This window comes from Canis lupus, chromosome 17, assembly GCF_011100685.1.
Source record: "Canis lupus familiaris isolate Mischka breed German Shepherd chromosome 17, alternate assembly UU_Cfam_GSD_1.0, whole genome shotgun sequence".
In the NCBI taxonomy this organism is placed as follows: Eukaryota; Metazoa; Chordata; class Mammalia; order Carnivora; family Canidae; genus Canis; species Canis lupus.
In genome coordinates, this window is record NC_049238.1 from 33,113,676 (window position 1) to 33,134,878 (window position 21,203).

Below are 21,203 nucleotides of genomic sequence, written 5' to 3' on the forward strand. Positions count from 1 at the left end.
ATCAAGTTAAACCATTTATGTTTCTTCTTGAAAATTAATATTCTGGTTACATTATCACAGCTAAGGGGAGAAAAAACAAGACATGCAACATACATGCACTCGTTGAGACAAAAAATCTTTTAAACATTTTAAGAACAGAAACATATCTTAAAGTGTTGCTAAGTGATACTTCTTCAAAAACTCAAGGAAAGATACTAGATTCTTTTCCGGTTCTATCACTAAAACTTTAATCTATTTTCAAAATATTTAAAGGTTTCTACTTTTCTGACAGCTCAAAAATGTGGTAAATAATCACTGAGGATTGCTTCCTCTCTGATAATGGTAACAGCAGTAACAAGAGCCTAACTTGAGAGAAAACTGACGGGGTTCCTTCCAGTCTTCTGGAAACACCAACCTGTCATTTTCATTAAATAGCTCAACTGTTTCCTGCTGATATGATTATTTCTTCTGTCTATCTCTTGGATTTTTGTATCTGATAAAGAAGTCTTCCTTAAAGATGCTTGGTTTGACTAGGTCAATGTTTCTGGTATGATATAATTCTATTAGTGGGTGAACAAAAAGAATAAAGAATACCAAGAGTTAAAAGTATACCTTTTGTAAACCTTCAATAATTGCAAAAAACATTTTCACCCCAAATAAAGAGTGTGCCTTCATTAAAATCAACCATAGTCCTTGATGAAAAGGCATAATTCAGATTGGAAAGCCAGGAAAATTTCTGTGCAATGTGGTACCTTGCCTCACTGCCTTCGTATGCATGCACTTGTGTGCCTATGAAAAGTAATGTCATTTGACAGACATAGGTGTTTTCTGATGTGACATGTTACTAAAGGCTCAAAGAGGAACTCTTCTCTGAACATTTTTTTTCCAAAAAATGATCCTTTCCCTGTGATCACTCTTGCTTAAAAATTTTATAGACCTAACAAGATATTTCTTTTACATGTCTCAGTAACATAATGATATGAGTTGCTCTTCCTTTCTTTTATATAGATTTTATAATTTCTGGAATGGAATGTCAGATGCCTTGGGTAAAACGGTTAGGACTGAGGTCATTACGTTTATACCTGGAACTGGGGATGCCTCTTGTATTGTCAGGCCATGAGTATATGAGACTGAGTCAGTCTAGTTAGGAATTACATTTGAGTTCACTGTTAAGATTGCTAAGATTACCAGCAGTGAACCTCAGGCCTCAGATTCTTCTGGCAGTTGCATGCCATTGCCCTGTGGTTGGAGTTGAAGTTCAGATGTTAGAGGGCTTTTCTCCTTGTCCAGCTGTCTCTTTCTTCTTGCTCTCCATGCACTTGTCCCTTCCCGAGAGGTCATCTTCTGTTGCTTAGACCCAGTGCTAGGCTCATGCTATATGCATGCTATTGTCTGTTGTTCTAGTCCCACCTTGTCTAAGGGATGTCTGTGTGCCCAGGTCTTTGGGGTAAGCCTTTTTCCATCTTCCCACTCCTGTTACCTATGGCAGACAACCCTGCCTTGTATATGACATTGGTCTTGGCTGGAAGTTTCTTGCCCACACAACAGAGGTATTTGCTTGGTGTCGTTATAGGATTTTAAGCCCATGGCAGTTTCTTGCCACTCCCCCAATGGTAACAAGTTCTTCTTCTATACTCTCCCAGACACTTTAATAGGAAAAAAAATCTGGGTAGGCAGAGCTTTGTGCCAAACTTGTGCAGCTCACCATCAATTCTGTGTCCTGTGGGAAAGAGGATTCATTCCTACCATGACAGCAGCTTTTGCTTCTTAGGAGAAAGGAGTTTGAAAAAGCAAGTGGGTCTTTGTGCCTACCCTCCAGCAACCACCAAACACCTTTGTAACACCTGCACAATGGAACAAAGGCTTTCACTGGTCTCCTGCCCCGCCTGAAGTCCTCCTCTTCAGCTCCTGATAAAGGCTCATGGGAAAAAGCTTACTGTGATCTCCCCTTGAATCTGTGGTCCCTAGTTACCTATGACTAACATGCTAGCCCATACTTGGCGTTTGGAACTTTGTTAAAATTTAATTGATTCTGAAGGAAGTTTTGGGGGGGGGGGTTGTTTGTTTTTTTCCTATGCTCTGCTACAGGTCTGTGCCATAGCCTGTGTGTTACATCTCTTTGGAGGGGTTTGTCCACTTTGGAATTCACTTTGAGGTAGCTTTGCAACTTCAGTTCTCAGATGGTTTCAAAGTAATCACCTTATAGTTTACTAGGGTTTTTCTCATTGCTAAAATGGGAGCAATGTACTTTGTGGCTGACTAATCTTAGGAAACAGAAATCCCTTGTACCCTACTTTGCAAAACTTATTAATGTGAATTCTTTTAGTTGAGATATGCTGTATTACCCACTCCAAAACCCCATTTTTAATTTACTTTTACTTTGATTCACAAATTGACCTTAGGATTTTTCCCTTGTTCTTGTGAACTGGAGACACTTGAATTTGCAAACTCTCTTCCCATCCAATGTTTTAGGAAATCTAAGTTTTTCACAGGCTCAAATTACTTAAAAATTAGAGAATTTAAAGACTATTATTCTATTCATTTAAAATAGTGACTATATAATTCTTATCTATTAAAAATAAGGTTTTCTATGTGACTAGAAATCTTTAATAGTTAATAGTATCTATGTTTTAAAAAAAACTTTTCCCCTGCATATATGTTATTTTGTATATATTCAAACATAGTAGGGAAAAGGTTAGTACCTCTCCACTATGTTTGAATATATACACATAGGAAAAGAAGTTAGGATTGTGAACTAGGAGTACAAAAAGAAAATTGGGACTTATTGATTTCTAGCTTGAATATTCACATTTCAAAGTTCTTCTATTTTTTTATTTTTTTTCAAAGTTCTTTTTAAAAAGTTGTAATATGGTGGAACTAAACAACAAAACAAGAATAAATGCATCTGTGTATCAACTTATCATTCAGGTATAACTTATTGATTAGAACCTGAAAGTATCCAGAGGCTACAAAACTACGTGCCCAGCACTAGCTGTTTCATCAAGCTGTTTGCTACCTTTTCAAATTCTTATGATCAAAGATTTCCAAGCTGGTGACTTCATTTACCTGGACCAGGATAAAACAGAAATTCTATCTATCTATCTATCTATCTATCTATCTATCTATCTATCTATCCATCCATCACCTTTACCTTCATTAACTATTATAAATTATTTAGAAAATTCTTAGTTACCTTACAATTCAAACTGTCATTTAAAATAATAAAATCATAAAACCAGAGTAATCTCAGTTTTTGGTCCCTGCATCTGCCCATAGACAAGCAGATATTCAAATACTCTAATCAAATGGCTGGCTATGCTATATTTCAAATCCTTTAAGGAAGATATTCTATAACTTTTCTTTGTTTTTCTGGAGTTTAATTCAGAAGTGTATGCTTTAGCTTTATATTTTGGTGGAAGATAAAAAAGAAGTGAACTGTATCATTTTTTATAAAACATTCTGGTCAGGAGTAAGGACATTTGGCCTGCATAGAATATTATTTATAAATATTCACCAAAATGCAAGCACCACAGCAGAACTGACCTTGTTTTCTTTCCTATGCCTGACACAAAGGAGGTATATCAATCCTCTACTGTAACAGTAAGAATACTCACAAACTCAGATAACAATTAGTTTGGCTCATCTAATCTGGGCTTGGCTGGTGCCTCTGCTTCAGGATGTTTGAGTAAATAAGCAGTGGATACCTGATGCTGTCTTCACTCATGATAAACCACTGTTGTATGAAAGGCCAGTCAGCTATTTGCTAGAATAATATCATATAACAGAACACATGAAAACTCAGTGGCTTAATATATAGTTTTTTCCTTCTCACCTAGTGTTTGTGGGTCAGCTTTAGGCTATGAATTGGCTGAACTTAGTTTAAGTCTTCAGGTTGGGTTCAAAGCCATTTTACATGTCACCATATTCTCTACAAATAAGCATCATCGAGGCATGTTCTTCCTAAAGCAAATCTAGAAAAAGAGCCACACTAATGCATTCAGGCACATTTAAACTCAGTTCACATCAAGCCATTCAGGTAACTATAATCAAAGAAAATAACATGGTCAAGCCAAAGTCAATGGAGTAAAGAAGTATACTCTGTTCCAAAGATGAGGTTAAAGGAAGAGAATATTTGCTGCCCAACAATCTAGTATATTACAATAGGCACCCACATGTGTGTTGTTTAAGGTAACAACCACAATATATAATATAAAACATTTATCGATAATTTGCCAGTGCCAAACACTTGGCTAAGTAAGACAGGTGACATTTAATTTGATTCTCAAAAGACCCCTTTGAGAAAGTACTATAATTATCTTCATTTTACAGATGAGAAAACTGAGACGAAGGGGTATAGAAGTCATTTCCCAATTACATGCAGTTTTAAATGTTTGAGATAGTATTTGCATCCAGGTGGTCTCATTCTTGAACATGGTCTCACTCTTGAATATAATAACATAACGATGATTTAGTTATCCCATGGGGCTCAACAATCATATTTTTGGAATATTTGAATTTCTTGTCTTTATTATCTGACATGTCTGCTAGATTATAGACAAACAGAGAACACATGGACTCACAGGGGACTTCTGGTGTTCAGGAAAACCACTGTACTCTCTTTAATTGGGCCTTTTGGGCTTCCTTCCATTTAGTCTGGGCTTTGGCCTCCAGTCTTTGTTCCGATAATCACCCAACTGGCTAATCTTTAAATATATGTGTCAGCTATTAATCTGCCTGGTCTCATAGCCAGTGATGATGTCCCATAAATATCATGTATGTGAGTTAGTATATGTAGTTCAATCAAGTATTTCTCAGATCTCCTAATAGTATCAACATACCCACAGTAACAGAATGATGGAGCAAGAGATCAGAAAATACAAATGTGGATCCTTCAGGTAAGCCTCCCATAACAATATCCTGAGTTGACATATTAAGCACAGTGCACAAGAGATCCTGAGCCAGTACAAGCCAGCTGGGTGACTGTCAAATGTCATGGTGAGACAATAAATAACTGTTGCTTTAAGCTGTTATATTTTGAGTAATTTATTATGCTGCATCCATCACTATCACAGTATTCCTGATATATGTGTTATTAGGCATATTCATTATGTATTCATAATACATTTTATGATTATAACTAAATTATATCTTTTTTAAAATTATATCTTATAATAATTTATTTAATAAATGGCTCTCTTGCTTGATAGCAAGCTTCATGAAGGTAGGAACTATCATTTTATCCCTCCTCACTCTTCCCCAAGACAGAGCCTATGAAAACATGACACTCATTAAATATTTAACTGTATTAATATATATTAATTAATATTTATGCTAAGCTACAGAGAGAGAAACTTCTGGTTATTTAATTAGTGCTATTTAAGTGATTGATTATTCATTATGCAAAATTAGAAAAATAGATAACCTTATGGCAGAATGATTAAAGCTTCTTGTTTAACAGTGCCTTATTGTAATGAGATAAACCAGTATACTCCTATAAATATCTGAGAAATGATACTTTCAGCAATAAATAGAAAAAGCAACAAAGTCAACTTGGAGTTTTGAGAAAGATTTATACTTAGAGTAACAAAAGTATTTAAGGAATAAGTAGTTGTCATGATGAAGTGCAAGGTATCATAAATTCTAAATTTCTAGTTTCATAATAAAGAAACCCAATAAACCTGGCATTGTCTTTTAAAGAGATCATCTAGCATTTTTCAGAGTTTCACAGTGGCATTGTGAAAGTGCTGTTTATAGTAATATTTCAGGGCATTTCTGGTCTTTCAGTCATTGACCCAACAAATTAATTTTCTAAGCATTCTCAGGTGTTCTAGTACATTTGAAAACACTGTAATGTACTTCGAAGATAAGAAGTCACTCTGAAGAATTAAACTTCTTTTGCATTAACTAGAACTAACAAGTTCTCACTAATGTTTTTTATTAATTATATTCATGACTATACAAAATTTGTAATAGTAATTTTCCTGTCAGGTTGTTGGAACGTCTCTTTGAAAACATTAGATTCAATTATTATACTTTTTTCTTGTCAATATCGTCATTGCCTGACCTTTTCCAAAATCTTGCTCTATACTGCATAGGAACTTTGGCACCTGGTTAACTGTATGTCTCTCATTCTTATTCAGTCTCACCATTCCAGGTGAGTTCAAAGCCCCTTTGTCATTCACACATTCAATAAATATTTATTGCACCTTTATTTTGTGCCTTAGCAGAGGATTAAGAACTAAGAAGATCACCTCATTGATGAGGCTTCTAATGTCATGGGAGAAACTGTCCTTGAACAAGTAAATATTTTACTGCAACTCTCATAAGTATATACTACCTAGAAGAACAAAATTCTGTTACATCTATCTATCTATCTATCTATCTATCTATCTATCCGGATAACCTATCCAAAAATCCTGATTAAGATAAACATGGGTATAATGAAGGTTTGTATACAAAAGAAAACTTTTTTTCTGGGAAAGCTTCTCTGAAAAAAGTCACATTCAGCCAAGGTTTCTTGACCTCAGCATTAGTGATATTTTGAAGTGCATAATTCTTTTGTGGTTGTAAGGGGCTGTCTTGTGCATTGTAAAATGTTTAGCAGCATCCCTGGCCTCTACCCATAGATGCCAACAACAGCCCTTCTCCCAGTGTGATGACCAAAACTGTCAAATGTCCTCTGGTGTAAGGCTGACAGGTTTAGTAAATAAACAAACAGGAAATCCAGTTAAATTTAAATTTCAGATAAACAACCAATTATTTTTTAGTATAAATATGTCACACAAATGTGGGACATACTTAAGCTTTATAAGTTACTTGTTGCTTATCTGACACTCAGATTTAACTGAATGTTATGAATTTTATTTGGCAACCCTACTTGAAAAGATGAAATCACTCTTAGTTGAGAATGACTGTATAAAGAGTAAAGAGTATGTTGATAGCCTTAGGCATTCAATCTTTTTTTTTTTTTTTTAGGCCTTCAATCTTTGCAGACCACTGATCTTCTAAACATTTCTGAATTTCATATTTTCGCTACTTTATCAACTCAAATTACTCTGAAGTACTCCAATTCAAAACATAAAATCTCAAGTACTCTTCTCTGATTACCACTGCCTATTCTTCAAATTCTCAGACTTCCTTAAATCTACCAATCCTGTCCTTAAGTTTTTCTGTGATTTTCAGTATTTTGAATTTTTTAGTTTATCAGCCAATTGGATCCTATAGTCAATGACTTCAACTAGTGCCCTCAAAAAGAGAAAGACACATTTACCTTCTCTAGCACCCATCATATCACATTCCTAACCTGGATTAACCCAGTTGGCCTTTGTCTTCTTTCTGAGATGAATATTGAATAATACAACCAATTGTCATTTTGCTCCTCTGTCCTATCCTCTTCAGATGGGACCCCACCTCAACTTCTAAACTTGTTTTAATAACTACTTCAAAGATTCTTCACATTCCTCCCCCTCTCAACTTTCTTCCCTCAATCCTACCAGACATCTTTGCCTAATATATCACAGATTAAGTCTTTTATGGGCTGTCTCATAGTCTCATTAGGCTTTATCTTGAAATGGTCCTTTATCCATCTATTACCTTATTGTATAAGAGCTTAATTCATCTCATTTTTTTCCTGAGGCTGATTTTCTTCACTGATCTTACTCTTTTGAATGTTTCTAAGATTTTACTCAGTGCTGAGGATTTCAAAATTCTGTCCTCATTTGGAGCTATATACTGATTATATATTTCCTCAAATGTTCCATAAGTACCTCAGAATTGGCCTAAAATTTATTCATGTGCCAGAGTTGTCTATCCTGATCATTGCTATCAAGCCACAACCTGAGTTCATCCTAATGACATCTCTTGCCCACATCTCTTACATCCAAGCAGACAGTAGACCTGAATCTACTATTTAACATATCCATTCCTGCTTCCTCTCCTTACTGCTTTTAGACCTTGTTCTGACCTCAGCAGTCTTTCACAACTCATTCCCAAAGACAACTTATCCTCCATATTCTCACCAAAGTGTGCGTGCGTATGTGTGTGTGTGTGTGTGTGTGCGTGTGCACACCACTGCTTGAAACTCTCGGATAAATGTCCATTACCTTCAGGATAAATAAAAACTTCATGATTTAGTCCTCTACTGTATTTCTCATCTAGTACCTTTCTCTTGTTCACCATGTTTTAGTTATAACAAATTACCAAAAACACCGCAGTTTCATATTTACCTGCTTTTGTAGGCATCAACTCTCTGCAGTAATATTCTCCCCATCCTGTTTTTTCAAGCATCACTATCCTTTACTTTTCTTCATTCTCTTAGTTAGACTTACTTACACGCCCTTTATTCAGACAGATCGTCATTGTAATAATTTCTACATTACATTTTATATTCTGTTTTCCCATTAGAATACAAGCTCCCCAAGAATGCAAGTATATTTCAATCATTTCAACTAGTGGCCAACAGTATAAGAAATATTTAATAAATATTTATTGATAAATAAATAAATCAGTAAACATCTCCATTGCTGGGTTTGGAGATGGAAGGGGCCATGTGGCAAAGAAGACTGGCAATCTCTAGGAGCTAAGAGTACCTTGGGCTGACTGGAGCAAGGAAATAGGAACATCTTACAATCACAAGAAACTAATTTCATCTACAAGAACCTGAATTTGAAAGAGAATCCTAAAATCCAGATGAGAAAATGACCTGGCTATGACTTGGTATTAGCCTTGCAGATTTTGAGCAGAGGACCCAGATAAACCTACCTGTACTTCTGACCTACAGAACTAGGAGATAATAAGTGGGTATTGTTTTCAGCTGTGAATTTTATGGTAAGTAATTTCTCACACAGCAATACAGAACTAACACAGGTTCTTTTCAAGATGGGTGTTAACTCTCCTGTAACAAGTTCTACAATGTTTCCAGAATGTGTGAATCTTTTTTTTTTCCATTATCATTGCCACAAATTATCATTCAAGAACTTATCATCTCTCATGCAATGACTAAAAACCTACAATGGCCTTTCTATTAAAAATATTTTCTCATCTTACAATGTTCTCAGATAATTACAGTTAGTCCCTCTTCTTTGGTCTCAGAACTTTTTTAACAATTTTCATATCATATCATGATAATGTATGGCACTTATAAAGATGAGCCTGTGTTCCCATTCTCATAATAATTTTTCAACACCTTGAGGTTAGAGATTATCCATTTGGCAGGGTCCCTCAACAATGTAGCTGAGTTAATATGATTAACTATATGATGCCCAGTGCCCCATATTCCACTCCATTACCTTATTCAATATGTCCATTTTGATATGATGAAAGGAAGACAGAAATTGGAATTTTGCCTTCTTAGATAGCTGAGTTATCTATTTGGTATTTTTTGATCTAGGGCAGGTCACTTGACCTTTCTGATCTTTATTTAATTTCTTCATTTTTAGTTCCAAAAAAAAAAAGAAAAAACAAACATGAGATAACTTATAGGAAATAACTGAAAAAATCAGGTTTGATACTACTTACAATAGAAGTAGCTTTTTGTTACTTTAAACCTGTAGTTTGATTTTCCAAGAAAATTAATAAAAATTTCTGGGGAAATAGGAATAAGTAGCAAAATAGGGACAAGGTACGATTGAAAGAGATTAGCAAAATGGGATAAGGTACAACTGAAAGAGATTAGCAACTATACAACAGAAATAATTTCATGAACTAGATGGATGTAGTGCTATCTGGTGACGTCTCAAGTTAAAAAGTTATGTTTAACTATAAATTAAGTAATACTTCTATCTACCACCGCTGTTAACATCACCTAGACAGCCTGCACTCAAAATATTTGCTACTGAAAAATTTGTATCCAGGTCATGAAGACATCAGCTAGTTTAGTCTACCCTTTAGCCTAAAATAAAATGTAAATCTATCAAATACAGTTGAAAGAAAAAATGCGAACATTTTTAGGTAAAATGACTAGTGGGAAGGGAGAACATACTATATGGTTATTAACAGATTTTTTAAATAAAATTAAGTGGAAATCCAGTTAAAATAGTTTCTGTTTTTGGCATAATACTACTGTTATGTTGATTTTAACATAAATACAAATGTTGAAAGAGTTTCTCTAAGCCACTCTTTACCCTAAACAACCTTCCACTTTGCTTATCAATATCATATTTATCAGTGAGTTATCAAAGAGTATAAATAATTATCATGTATTTCACAAACCTGCACTAATCTGAATGAAGAATTATATGCCTTATGTCATTTTACTCATTTAAAAAATCCTTATAGAAAGTTGCCTTTCATTCCCCTTTTTTGAAAGCACTGAAATGTTTTTCCATTCATCTAAAAAGAATATGACAACTTCAAAGTCTATTCCAGTTTATTAACAGGGAGTTCATCTCAAAAAAAAGGCCTGCTTTTCCTCTGTTCTTTGGAGAAAAACCTCTACCTTTAAAAAACAACAGAAGAAAACTCTATCAATTTATAGAAACATTACGTGCCATCAACTTCATTGAAAATTAGAATTATCTAAAAAACCTAAGTGAAACTGCCAGATATTAATAAGACCTCTTAGGCCCAGAGCTATATAAATTCAACAGATATTTTTCTAGAAACACTTTGAAATAAATTTATAAATATAAACTTCAAAATAATCCTAGGAGGTAATGAAAAAGTTTTTACCTAAATCTGCTTTGCTTGTTGAAATAATAATACAGACTAGCAAAGTGACCTGTGTTATTTGTTATGCTCTACAGAACAAAGCATAAGAGACTTTTTATACCAATAGGAAAAAAGCCTCATAAAATTTTGGTTAATTAGTAACTTACCTAAGTCCCTAATGGTATCCAGAGTACCTAAGTCTTCAATGTTTCTGTAACACTATACTTGTCCTGTAAAAGCTATGTACCTTTGGGAAGTTCTGGGTTTGTCCCATCCCAATCCTTCACCCAGACCCTGAACTTCATTATAACCTGAGGAAAGAAAATCTGCTCCCCAAATCTTTAGGAGCCACAATGACTTCACTAAATGTTTCATAAAACAAAAAGAGATGGTTATTTTGCACACTAAATAGCAAATGATTTAATGGATACTCATCAAATATTTCTCTTCTCTCAAAAACTCTTTCTTTTTTTTTTAATTTATTTATGATAGTCACACACACAGAGAGAGAGAGAGAGAGAGAGAGGCAGAGACATAGGCAGAGGGAGAAGCAGGCTCCATGCACCGGGAGCCCGATGTGGGATTTGATCCGGGATCTTCAGGATCGCACCCTGGGCCAAAGGCAGGCGCTAAACCGCTGCACCACCTAGGGATCCCAAAAACTCTTTCTTTATATTTCCCATCTCCTTGACCCCATCCCAATAGTTCTTGTCCTCTGCTAGTCTCTCCCTTCTCTTTTCTGAAAGAAAAGCATCCCTTTCTTTTTAACACAGCAATTCCACCAGGTTCTCATAATCCAAGGTTCTAGAAGACTGCATGTTTCTTAGCCTCTTGCTAGAATTATCAAAGCATTCATCAAACAAATTAGGACTTCTGTCAAGGCAAGACTGAAATTCTTATAAAAATTAGATTCTTAAAAATGACCTTCCATATTGATATGTACATTTGATTTCACCACTACAGGGCATCCATAAGATCAAGCAGTGTTTTTTTTTTCAGTTTTAGTATATAATCCAAATAACCATAAACCATCCAGATAACGACATTCCATAAAGTTCAAATGAATTGTTTCATCGCACTGCATACAAATAAGCATGTGTCTTGGTTACAGTAAACTTATACATGTGGAAGCCTTAATGTTTTGGAGATATATGACCAAGTAAATACTTATTTTGATGACTGATAATTGAACTTTATTTCTTAGTAAAGATAAGTATCTATTCTGATTAGGACTGCAATAATTCATTTTGAAGAATAAAATAATGACAAGGTGGGCAGTTTCTTTTTAGATTCTCTTCTCACTCCTATACTGTTGTCTTTTATACTAAATTCACTACTCACCAATTTCCTCATTAACTATACTTTATACTGGGATGACAGATGAGGGAGAAGCCATAGTCCTGGACTCAAGATTCATCCACACTTAAAAAGGGGATAAGCATACAACTCAGGTCATCCTGCATGCAAATATATGTGAAATCATTTATATAAAAACATATTAATTTAAATATCACATAGACAGGAATAAATTATAAGTCCTCTTCTCTATCTTTGCTTTTTATATAGGCAACCTTACCCAAATCCATAACTTTAATAAAAGCTATATGCTAATAACTCAAATAGATATTCCTGAAACTCCAGATATTATCTCATTGTCTATCATGAAAATATCAGTGGATAGGAAGAACACAGGAAAAATAAAATGGCTGAATCAAAAGAAATATATTAGAATGGGGAAAATACGGCAGCCTGGGTGGCTCAGCGGTTTAGCGCCACCTTCAGCCCAGGGCGTGATCCTAGAGTCCCGGGATTGAGTCCCATGTCCGGCTCTCTGCCTGGAGCCTGCTTCTCCCTCTGCCTATGTCTCTGCCTCTCTCTCTCTTTATCTCTCATGAATAAATAAATAAAATCTTAAAAAAAAGAATGGGGAAAATAGGTAAAATATATATGGTTAAAGAATATTCTTGAGACAATTACTTCAGATATGATGGACTAAGAGGGACCAGATTTACTTTCTTGCCTGAATTAACCAAAAATCATGACAAAATATATAAAATGAGACACACTGAACATTAGTAAATGAAGTGCAGTGATCACAGACAGATGGTGGGAAACAAACAAGGTGAGGCTTACAAGGACATAAGCTTTCTGCTTTGAGAGAGTTTCTGGGTTCAGTAGAAGGAAGAGGTATCTATCAAACCTTATGAGTTCGAAAAGACAGAGCTGAGAGTGAAAGGAGACAAATGCAGCTAGAATTTTCAGGACAGGAAATCAGAGAAGAGAGAACTGCACAAAGAAGGAATGCTGGAGATGTGTAGAAGTTCCCATCAGGTATTCAGCAGAGTGCTGACCTGCACACGGAAATGAAACTACCTGAGGTCAAGGAAAGAGCCATTTGAAAAGACTAGGGGGAAGAGTGTCTGCTTATCCCATAAAGCTGAGAACAGTGCCTACCCCTGCCAGCCAGAAGAGAAAGCTTGTTATTCATGGAAGTTCAGGTAGAGTATTCAGAAAGGGATGAGTAAGTCATGGGATAAAAGACACAGCTTAAAGAATACAGTCCATTGTAATAGCATTGTATGGTGACAGATGGTAGCTACACTTGTGGTGAACATAGCATAATGTATAAACTTGTCAGATCACTATGTTGCACACCTGAAACTAATGGAAATTGTGTGTCAACTATACTCAAATAAAAATATTAATTAAAAAAGAGTAAATGAAGATTATTTTATTATAGAATAATACTTAATAGACATGCACAGAATGTGAGAAACTATATTATTCAGAAAGAAAGAAAAAGAAAGGGCTTGTTTCACGAATGTGTAGTAATAAGCAGAAATATCTTTCCTTCTGATTTTATATAAGGGAAATACTCAATTAGAGATAATATCAAAAGCATGATCCATAAAAGAACAAAATTATAGACTAGACTTCATCAAAATTTAAAATTCCTACTCTTTGAAAGAAAATGTTAAGAGAATGGAAAGACAAGCCATATACTGGGAGAAAATATTTGCAAATCATATATCTGATAAAGAACTCATGTCCAAAATATTTTCAAAAAACATTCAAAATTTAATAATAAAAAATAATAAAATAGGGCCATAAGACCTGAAGTGATACTTCTTCATGAGCAAACACGGATAACAAGCAGACAGAAAGATGTTCTATGTCACTAGGGAAATGCAAATTAAACATATAATGATGCACTGTTACCTACCTAACCAAATGGCTGAAATTTAAAAAGACAGGAACAGTGTTGTCGAGGATGTGGAGAAACTTGAACTCTGATACGTTACTAGGGGAATGAAGATGACACAATCACTTTGGGAAACAATGTAGCAGTTCTTTTTTTTTTTTTAAGATTTTATTTATTTATTCATGAGAGACACACAGAGAGAGAGGCAGAGGGAGAAGCAGGCTCCATGCAGGAAGCCCATTGTAGGACTTGATCCTGGGACCCCAGGATCACATCCTGAGCCAAAGGCAAACACTCAACCACTGGGCCACCCAGGTGTCCCTGTAGCAGTTCTTAAAATATTAAACATATACTTACCAACAGACTCAGCCATTTCACTTCTAGATATTTATCCAAGATAAATAAAAGCATCTGTTCATATAAAGACTTCAATGCAAATGTTTACAACCGATTTATTTGTAATACAAAGAATTGGAAACAAGCCAAATATTCATCAACAGGTAAATGATAAACGAATTATGGTATATCCATACCATGAAGTACTCCTTGGCAATAAAAGTGAATAAATTTTTGAAACATGACAATATGAATGAATCTCAAAATAATTATACGTTAATAGTGTATGTGACAACTATTATATTATAAAACCAGGCCAAAAATACTACATACTATTTGATTCCTTCCAGTTATATAAAATTCTGGAAAACACAAATGAATTTATAGTAACAGAAAGCAACTGGTATAGTTGCCAGAGGTTCAGGCAGTTGGAAGGGTGAGAGTGACATGAAGGAGAGATGAACAAGTAGCACACTGGCACTTTGAAGAGTTATGGATAGTTAATTATCTTCATTCTGTTGGTAGTTTCACATTTTAAATATGTGCATTTATTATAAGTCAATTATACCTTAATAAAGCAAAATAAATATGAATATATGGAGCTCGGTGAGTATTAATGCAATTGGTATATGGTGGTCTTGGTGATCTCCAAATTTTAAGCCTGTGTTTAGGACAGTGCTCTACTGCAGAGGTGTCACTTGGAGAGGTACAACAAAGACTTTTGTGAATAATCTACTAAAAGACACGGGAAATTTTTTATATTTTTAATTTTCTTAATTTTAAAATTTTCTATTTTTCTATTTCTCTGTTCTTCCCATTTGACTTTGCCTCTTCATCAAAGTCAACGCCTGGTTTATTAGGGAGTAAGAGGATCTATTTTGGAAAAAAAAAATCTTCCCTGTTTTGAAATATGAACATATGGAATTAGTGGAAAGGATCATTTTGTTTATTTCTAAGAAGAGAAAAAAGTCTCTTAGCTTCCTTCTTGCAGTTGGTTCTCATTATAATGCACAATCTTCCAAAGTATCTTAAACTATCTGAAATCAGTTTAATTTTTCTATGAGAATAAGTTAAGTCAATATGTTCCTCTTATTATTTCAGGAAGTTTCTAATTCATAGAAAAATGAACATTTTCTGGTCATATTCCTCTGGAATATTTTAGTTTTATTATGTTATTGTGTCATCACTTTTTTACATGATTTTCATGCAAAAAGTACTAACATTATTTGAAATAAGAAAAATAATAAATCTAAAAGAGATTGAAATAGCTGCTTGTGTTAGAGTTTTGAGATGGTAAATCTGCTCTGCTCTGGGACCTTCTTCCTGGCAACAAATTCTGGCACTCTTGACTCAAAATCTGAAACTCTGCAATTTTAAACCTGATTCTGACATATCCATTGACACATTAGATATCTTAGTTTCATCAATTTATTCACTCGTGTATAGTTGTTCTTTTACTCAGAGTCAATGGATAACCCATTATACCCAAAATATTATAACAGAATCCATAAACAGTTAAAAGGTGAAAGTTCCAGTGCTTACCCTTAGGGAGTCTCAGGTCTTGTTCGCCTATATAAGACAAATGGTAAAGAAGAAAAGCAAGTATGTGAAATTACTACCCAAACGATTATATAGTTTTATAACTACATAATTATAAAAACAAAAACCTAGAAATGTAAGTAAAAAAGGACATATATGAATCATAGAGTAAACTTACGGTATAGTTACTTGTATCAGCCAGCCTTGAAGATGGCTTCCAATAATCCCCTCCCACACTTATATTAGATAAGACTGATCTATGTAAAGAATATGATATTGCAAAAATGATGAGGAGATGTCATCTGAGGCTAGGTAGAAAAAGCACATGGCTTCTGTCCTTGGAGTATCTGTCTACAGGATGTTAGATGCCATGTTGTGAATACACTTAAGTAGCCAAATGTAGTGGCCCACGTGGCGATTAATTAAGGCCTCCTACTAAAAGCCAACACCATCTTGACAAGTCACACATGAGCAAGCCATCTTGGAAATAGATTCTTTGGTACTAGATTAACCTTCAGGTGACTGCAGTTATGACCAGTATCAAAACTGCGAACTGATAGAAGACCCTGAACCAGGACTACTCAACTAAGCTACTCTCAAATTCCTAAACCACAGAACCTAATGAACATAATAAATAATAGTGCTATTTTAAGCCACTTGAGGATGATTAGCTATATAGCAATGAAGTTAGACATGGCTTGGAACCAAGAGCTGGCTCTGTTATCTGTGAGCATGGTCAAGTTACTTAACCGTGGTCTAAGCCTTATTTTACTCAAATGTGAAATAGAAGTGTTATTCAATTATGAATATTTTATTATGTCACTGTGATAAATAAATATGACAAAAAGTATTTTAAAAATAAGAATTTTGTAAAGCTTAAAATATCATGATTATCACTATTTCCTTTCTTTATATAGGAATTCAACATTTTCTAACTGATAACTCTTTTATTTCCTGATTTGATTAGGGAAGCATTGTCTATGAAGTGCTCTAAACTCCATAGAGGAAATGTGGCTAGCAGAGCAAGTCTTGGGGAAGATAACTTCATACAAGTGTGTGTCAGGTGTAATGTTAAGGGATTGATGGGGTTGTAACAAAGAACAAATAACACAACCTGTTACTATAAGAGAATTTGAAAAACCGGGAGAGAATAAACACGAGGAAAAGATCTATCCTCCTTCAATACTTTGAAGATTCTGGGGGTTATAAAATTGGCTTCTTATTGGTTCTGCAGCCACAATTCCATTTATCCAGTTTCTTACTTCCTGGTCTTCTGCTACTTATTTTCTCTTTCTTCCTCTGCACAAAGGAAGAAAGTCACATTTGACAGGAATTCCTTTATAGTTAAATGTTTCTGCACTTATCTTAATATAAAGCCTTATAATTATCTTATCTGTAAAAGTGAGTTTTGTTTTTTTAAAGTGAAGAATCATTTTGTGATTCCTCTTAGAGAAGTATTTGAGTCCTTACCATGTTTTTCTTTCTTTCTTTGAAGCATGTCTAGAGGTTCTACAATATGTATGGATTTCTTCTCTTCTGTTTCTATAGGCTTTTCTTTTCTAATCTTTGTCAGTATCTTCTAGGTCCTCATTTGCATCTAGAAATCATAGGACTAAAAATGTTGCTCAGCTATGCTCTAATTGCTATTGTCCTCTTGATTAAATGTCGTGTCAGATAACAGAATTGGCGAAACTCAATTTTTATGTATTATGTGTGGTATAAATAATCTCTGCACATACAGTTGTTATATAAATGTGAGACTACTACTTGGAAAAATGGTACCTGTTTTTGTTTGTGTAAAGAATAAAAAATGTTGTGCTTATTAACACTGTTGCTTTTTCAGTTTCTGGACCTCCATCAACTTTCTATCTCCTTTGGAATCTGTGAAGAGAATTAACTCATTAACTCATAAATATATGTCATCCCTCTGTACTCAATGGTCTACAAATTTCCAAGATTAATCTTTCATGTTTTCTTCTTGATGACCTGGAGACTATGAATTGACAAGTCAAAATTAATTTGGCTTAGAAATTGGCATTAAAAATGTCTTCTCTTTTCATCTTACTGAAGATGTACCATCCCTATGTCACAGAAAGAGGATTTCGTACAAGGAGGCAGAGAAGGAAAAACAGGAAGTTAAAGACTTTTGTATTCAGGTTGGTCTCCCTCCCCTCCCTGCCCCCTTCTTTGATACGTAACAGGCCTTGCTGTGTCTGGGAGTATAGGAGGATGTTAAATGTGCAGTCTCATTGACTGCAGAAGAGTCAGGAAGGAGGGGTTTATTTTTGCTTTGCTTTGCCCTGTGTTCATTTTTCCTGTTGCATAAGCTTCTTATCTACATTAATTTTAGCCTCCAAAGATGTTTTGCATAACGCAGAATTATAATGTAGTGTCTAAAATAGTGCTGCAAACTATAGTTTCAAATACATTAGGAAGATGAATCATTTCCTTAACATGGGCCACTGTGTTATTTGAAATGATTACTTATGAGACCGAAGCAATACATAATTAAGCAGCATGTGACAAGCAAAAAAGAAATCAAGGAAATTCAGACAATAAATGCTTCTTCAATTCTTCATAGAGGATAGGAGAAATCTGCAGCTCCTTCTCATTTCCATTTTGAAATAAAGGGGTTTTGAGTACCATAACTATGTGTTCCAGTAATGAGTAGAAAGATCTGGGCCACAGAAATGAAAAAATGGGCTGAGGCCGATTTACATCACTTTGGACTATGAATCCTCTACAAATCTATTACTGGGTATACATTATTGTGTTGAATCTATTTTTCTATTTGAGTTTTGCTTCTCTTGCGTGTGTGTGCTTACATTTTTTTTACCCCTCTTGAAACAACTTCAAAATCAGAGTTTGTGCCAACTCTGAACAGCAAGAGGAAACGGAAAAGGGGTTAGCTATCTCTAACGCATTCAGGTTTATAAGAGTCTTAGATGTTTTCTCAGGGCTTTCACTCTTAACGGCTACACCAGTACCACCATGAATACTAATGACATGTAACAGAGGGCATCAATCATGGTCCATCCGGGCAAGGGACATAACTATGTACAAACTAATGGTCCCCCTGATTTAATGAAGCCTTCTTTAAAAAAAAAAAAAAAAAAAAAAAAAAAAAAAAAAAAGACCTATTTGCATTCAAATTCAGATAAACTAACAGCATGTAAAGGAGGAAAATAATAGTTGCCATCTGAGTCTCAGAAACTAGGTTGTATATTTTTTTAAGGGCAGATACTGCTGCAGAGCACCACTGCCATCCTACTTTTCTTCCTAACCTATTTATTGTACCCCACCAAAATCCTGGGAGCACAATATTTACTGAACAAAGGTTGGAAGAAACATCATAGAAGAAATAGAAAGCAAGATGCTATAAAAGCTGGACTTAATAAGATTTATATCAGAAAATATTTTTACTTCAATCTTCAAGGTTTGCTGCCAGCCTATGGAGTTCAAATTATACTCTCTCAGGCTTAAACCTCATCTTTCTGCCATCTTCTCAGACTATGCATCTAATTTCTATTCCTCTTTTCTAATGATAAGTAAGTCTCAGGAGTTGTTTTGAAACTCATTAATTTTGGGGCCAAAAGTAATATAGGATAGTATTATTGCAAAGTGAAGCAATAGATCATTATCATAAAGAGACACCATCACAGTATCTACTTCCTTGGAATAAATGCATCAGTTTACAAACCTCACTTTGTAAGAAGCTCCTAATGAACCTTGAAAAACATGTCAACAGAAATCCCAACTAACAGCAAGTTGCAACATGTTATAGCACTAAAACAGAATATGTAATTTATTCTAGCATATAGTATTTCCCATAACCTGCTCAGGCCTCTTGCTATCTATTCAAGGCCTTCCTGAAACCACACTGTCACCATTAACTTTTTCAAACTCACTGCCAATTAAAGTGATTTTCAATGAATTAACATATCCACATTTGCTATGGTAATATATCTGATCATGAATGCAAAGATTGCTCAGGCCAAAAACCATGTGTAAATTTAGTTAATAATTTTTTTTCACATACAGGTGAGTCTTTGTCTATTTTTCTGTTTTTATTCTCATCAAATACAATTTAGATTAAGAGCTTCTACAAGAAATATAAATTTAGTTGTATTCTTAAATCTATCTGAGAGAGAAGGTACAGAGAAATATGTCACACTAGTCTGATTTTGCTGCAATAATGCTCTATGACAAACAAACACAAAATCTCAGTGGCATTCAACCATGAGAACGTTTTTCCACTATGTGTGTCAGTTAAGCATGGCATTACTTTGGTCTGTGCATCTACAGAGCTTCTGGACTTTGTTCCTCTTGGTCCATGCTGGAACCAAGGCTGAAAGGGTAGAAGGTACATGGGCTGCATTCCTCCCATTACAGAGATCTGGAGCTCCAAGAGAGGCAAGCCAAAACATGTGATGTCTCTTAAGGCTTAGACCCAGTATCTAAACACTGTCCCTGATACTCATGGTCCACTGGATAAATCATTTTTGAATAAGGGAAGAGACTACAGTAGATTTAGAATATTTTTTCAGTATACTTTCAACTTTTATGCCTCCCCTTTCCATGATAAGATTATATTTTCCTAATATAAAAATTAGCACTCCATGAGGTAGGAGGAAAATTAGTAGTTTGTTTATTCTGGGAATAGTATAAAGAAAGAATTAAGGAAGAGAAGCAATCAACTGTGTCAAATGCTACTGATGAGTAAGAGGAAAAAAAAAAAACTGACCATCAGAAGTAAAAGACTGTAGGACATGAGGAACCTTTAAGTTTCAGTGAAGTGATGGAGTTAAAAGTTTGATTGGAATGGGTACTTAATTTTTGATGATGACAAATGTGAACAGCTAAACACCCTAACTAGAACATAATAATGTTATGTAAGTAATGTTACATTTTATTTATAACATTATTATTTTATACTATTTGGTTGGATTTATACCTAACCAGAAACTACGACTTCTTGAGAATTACCCTCCACCTCAGCCCCTGAAAGTATGCCAGTTCTGGTGACAAAATTAGAGCATCTTGATATATATATATATATATACATATTTTTTTCAGAGGCAGAGAGCACATACATGCATGCTAAGGGGGTGGGGGGAGAGGGAGGAGAGAAGGAGAGACTCTTAAGCAGGCTCCATGCCCAGCACAGAACCCAACATGGAGCTTGATCTCAGGACCTTAAAATCATGACTGGAGCTGAAATCAAGAGTCAACATTTAACCTACTGAGCCTCCCAAGCACCAATATATTTGTTTTTGAACTGAAAATGTCCTGACCCATTATGAAATCCTCAGATATCATCTCAGTATTACCTCCCTTGCTGAAGGGAGTCAACCAAAGTAAAATTTCCCATGCTTCATCTGTGGGGTGACTGTGAAATTGTAGACACATTACTCATAGCTTCATCCTGTTATCCACGATAGAGAAATGTAATAGGGTCCACTTAACTTTGGAAGTTGTCATTTGAAGTATGGAATCTCTG

General features: G+C 34.8%; 1 long non-coding RNA gene across 1 annotated transcript in view; it reads right to left on the reverse strand.

Annotated features, from left to right (window-relative positions):
• LOC102151150 overlaps positions 1–21,203 on the reverse strand; it is a 653,134-nt gene that overhangs the window by 90,880 nt on the left and 541,051 nt on the right. The window contains exons 8-9 of the long non-coding RNA XR_005372361.1: positions 15,707–15,733; positions 11,968–12,083 (exon numbers count right to left, since the gene is read on the reverse strand). This is a non-coding gene — a long non-coding RNA (uncharacterized LOC102151150). The remainder of the gene's footprint in view (positions 1–11,967; positions 12,084–15,706; positions 15,734–21,203) is intronic.